Below are 4444 nucleotides of genomic sequence, written 5' to 3' on the forward strand. Positions count from 1 at the left end.
GTCCCTGTGGATTCTCTGATGTGCTTTGCTGAACAACAGGGCTGGAGGAAAAGGGTGCTATTTGTTGGGCCCTCTATGTCCTCAATGTTTTGGCTGAGGGTCTGTCACGGGCATGTTCTGACAAGGTCCCTGGAAATTAAATGTCTCTGGTTTAAATAGTGCTAAAAGACATTAAAGGAGGCTGGAACTAGAAAATGTGGTAATGTGATGATTCTGTGAAAATAGACTTATGCCCAGAAGAACCATAAGCAGCATTTGGGAAGAGAGGTTTCGAAGACTCCAGGACCCCTGTTATCAGAGCAAGACCCAGGAATGCAACTGGGACCCAGAGAGTGCCATCAGCGGTTTTGAACTAGTGGGTCTCAAAACAGGGAACCATAACAGCACATCAGCTCCACCTGGGAAGTTGATAGTAATTTCTGGGCCTAGTCAAGTCATTGGCAGAATTCCAGAAAAACTCCTTCAGTGCCAATGAGTTCAGCATCACAACACAAAGGTGCAGGGGTAGAGGTCATATACCAATGTGCATGTGTTCAAAGGCAAGGATGCCCTGTAATCTGCTGTTCAAACCAGGTGAGCTAGCCTAAAGGATCAGGTTGTCCAGTCAGACCCACAAAAGTCAGAGATTTGCCCCAAAGCCAAACTGTACTAGTAATTTTAAGGATGCAAGCAATTAAGAGACATGGTAAAGCAGAGGAAGTCTGCCCTGTGCGACTCCCCAGGTCCTTCCTTCCACATCCAACACATATCCTCAGGCCCAGAGTAATGAATATGGGGTATCTAGGTGAGCTTTATGCATCAGCTTACATAGCACGGAGTGTTTGGGTCACATAAACATCCCCATTTTATACCAGACAGTTGCATAAGAAACCTGATCTTCAGGGATCATGCCTACAACATCTAGGTTTGCTGACCATAAGCAATCCTAAACCAGGTGTACTCAGCTAACAACATTTTATATCTAAGGACTGTCCTATCGAATATCATTAGTCTACCAGGAGGTCCAGATCACAGCGTATTTCCAGGGAGATGACACCAGGCACCTCCTTTTTCCTCCAGAAGCAGTCCCCCAGGAATCAGAGGAGAAATGGATCACAGGCAACATACTTAACTCCTTTCTCCCCACCAGGGAACTTCTGAAAGGGAAAGGAAAGGGCCCATTAATAGTTATGCCAAGACAACATGTGTAAACTGGGACTGAGCAAGACAAACTAGAATGCATTGCTCTCTATCTACAGCACCCAGCTGGGAGCTGAGTGCCCACTGGGAGTTTGGGGGTAGCAAGAGAGAAACAAGATTTGAAGTCTACAGAGCCAGAAGCTAGTCTGTGGAAAATTTATTTTAATATTCAGACATGTAAAATTTTAACTGGAGGATTCAATTCTCACTGCAGCATAGTCAAAACAAAAGTTCTTTTCTGTCAGAAATATACTCAATAATGTATGATATACAATTATAAAGGCACTAGATACCTTTCCTTTTTTAATGAGAATTGTACAAAATAGAACTCATCATAACTCTTTTTATAGGCCATAATCCTATCGTTGTGTTAAACGAGTTTGTGTGACGTCACATGACTTATGTATTCTCAACTCTAAAATTTTTTTAAAAGCTATGATCAATCATGCTTTAAAAGGACTGAATTATCTCTTCCTATTCTCACTGTAGAAATGGACATCACATGACCACCATCATGTCGAGAGGCCATCAAAGGGTGCTGCCCAAGACAGCAGGGGAGAAGACAGGAAGGGGCCCCAGAAAACATGTTCATCAAAACAGCATGTTATTTGCTGAATTGGTGATGCTTGTGATAATTTTCAGCTTTCTGAGCTGCCACATGGTGAGATAGGAGAAATAAAAGAGGTTATGAAATCAGATTGGTGTGAGTCCCTCCCATTTACAAACAATGTGATTTTGGATGAGCCCCTTCGTCTCTGATACCTCAATTTCCTCATCTGTAAAATGGAATAAAAGTGGCCTACATCGTAGGGATATCAGGAAGATTAAATAAGTGAATACATATAAATTACCTAGAGTTCTAAGAACTTGACCTGGTGCATAATGACTGTTCCATTAGTGTTAACAATTAAGTGGGCAAGTTTCTTTACCTCTCTGAGCCTCCATTTCTATCCTTACAAGAGGAAGAAAACAATGATCATCTTACAGAAATGCAAGGATTACAGGGTGCTAAGGTTACTGGCATTTAGTGGCTGTCAAGAAATTAGAATTACTGGTCTTTAAATACCAAGCCCTGGTGAGCCAGTGAGCTCCTCCTCTCAGCCTCCTCAGTGAAGGGTCCCCATCCGCTGGGGAGAGGTTCTGGGAGCCTGCGACCCCACCCCCACTCCCTTCCCTGTCTTCCATTGCCCTCCTAGATTCCTGGTGACTCTCTAAATGCAGCCTCATTTTACACTTGGGAATAATGATTACCTTATCCTTTGTTTTGAATAAAGCACCTAGCCAGCCTTAGGGCAACAGGATTTCTGTCTTTTTGCATTTTATTTCATGGTTTTTCTTTTTCTTCTCTTTTTCAAGTGTGCATTGTTTATTACACTCGGTATGAAAAAAAACTGGTTGTTAATTGGAATGCCTGGTATCTCCCATGCCTAGACATTAAAAGATGCACTTGGGTCCCAAGAAGAAATGGGTATTGATTCCACTTTAACTGTCAGGGATGTCCTCTGCCTTCCAACACACCCTCTGTTCCCTTCCCCCCCAGCCAGAAAACAGCATTATGTTAGGTAATGCAGCCCAACCTACCTAGTGTAATGGCTTGAAGCCTTTATTTAAACAGCAAAAGTGCTAAACTAACACCCTGAAATGAGGTCATTTCAATGTTGTACTTGGAGGAAACTATGAACAACCTGGCACTTTCATTGAACTTCCACTTCTGGTGTCAGTTTAATCCACTTATTGATTTTTTATTCATGTAGAAACCATTAAGGCCTGTGTGTTACTCTGATAGGCACTTCTCCAATACAAGGCCCAAAAAGTCAAATTTTACTACCGAGTTTCTGAGTTTAGAAGCCTGGATCCTGCAAAGACACAGATCAAGAACTGAAGAAGGAAGGCGGGCAGGAGGGAAGGAGGGACGGAAGGACACTGCTCTGCATCTCTCAGCCTCCATCTACGCACCTGAGTACTGCCTGCTCTGCACCCACCCTTAGGACTCTCACCCAGGCAAAGCTGGGGTTTTATTTAATGAAGCAGACCCAATAGAACAAGAGCTCTCATGGAGGGAAAACCACCAATGCTATCTCTAGTAATCCCAGGCATCGTCATGTTAAACTATTTAATCTATAAATCCAAATGAGGTCGGGCCACTACCACACCCCACACAGAGGCCTGTGCTGCCTGTCATCTGGCTGGTCCTGGCATCTGAGCTGAGAGCCACTGTCCCTGCCTCTCACGTGCTCCTCAGCCTAGGTCTTGACTAACTGATTGTTGACCTTGATCTCAACTCACACCTGAGCACTGATGCCCAGCCTTTCCACTAACACATTCAAGGAAGACCACTCAAGCCAGCTAAAAAACAGTATTAGAGTTGAATTTCATTTTTATTAAAAATATGACTCTGTGTGTGTGTGCATGTATATGTGTATGTGTGTGCATAGCCAGACATACAAGCATAAAAGCTTACATACTAACTGAAGCATGTTGTTTAGGTAATTTAAGTGTGTTTGCAGTTTATTGTATCATTCTTTCTCTTTCTTTCCTCCCCTCCTTCCTCCTTCCTTCTTTCTTTCTCCCTTTCTTTCATCTATTTAAAGCCAGAATCTCCAGGACACTGTCTGTACTATGAAGGAGTGGTATAAACTCCTGAACAGGCTTGGAACCTGTTCCCATCTAAGCTCCCCCAGAATTTTAGGACATCCAATGCTAACATACTTCCCAAAGCAGGACTTTTGGTCCCAATTGCAACCCTAAGAGTAATGGCAAATCTGCCTAAAATCCTGGAATATAATCTATAGATCCAAATAAATCCTGAATGGAGGCCCATTTACTGAGGATCCCCTGAGGGGTAGTAACTGCTTAAAAAAACCCAGTGTCCTTCATAAACGAATATAATGGCATTGACCTATTGCTAATGAGGAAAATATAGGACTGGTTTAAGATTCCAGAAAACTTGGTTAAATCCTTGGCCTTACCATGCACCAGCTCTATGACCCTGGGTTGAATAACCTCTCAGTCTCTATTTCCTCACCTGTAAAATGGGGAGAATTCCATCTACCTCCTCAAATTGCCATGAAGATTAATGAGACAAGGTTGCAACGTGTTCAGGCAGCTGTGGGGGCACTCAATCAGTAGTACTAATCATCATTAACATCTACTGATAAGACCGGGCTTTGTGCTATTTTTGTGGGAAAGCACAACTCCAGCAATTAGCATCCCTCTTTCAAATGCCAGCTCTCTTCAGTGGGCATGAACGAAGAGGAGACTTCAG

The sequence above is a fragment of the Manis pentadactyla genome, chromosome 5 (genome assembly GCF_030020395.1).
Source record: "Manis pentadactyla isolate mManPen7 chromosome 5, mManPen7.hap1, whole genome shotgun sequence".
In the NCBI taxonomy this organism is placed as follows: Eukaryota; Metazoa; Chordata; class Mammalia; order Pholidota; family Manidae; genus Manis; species Manis pentadactyla.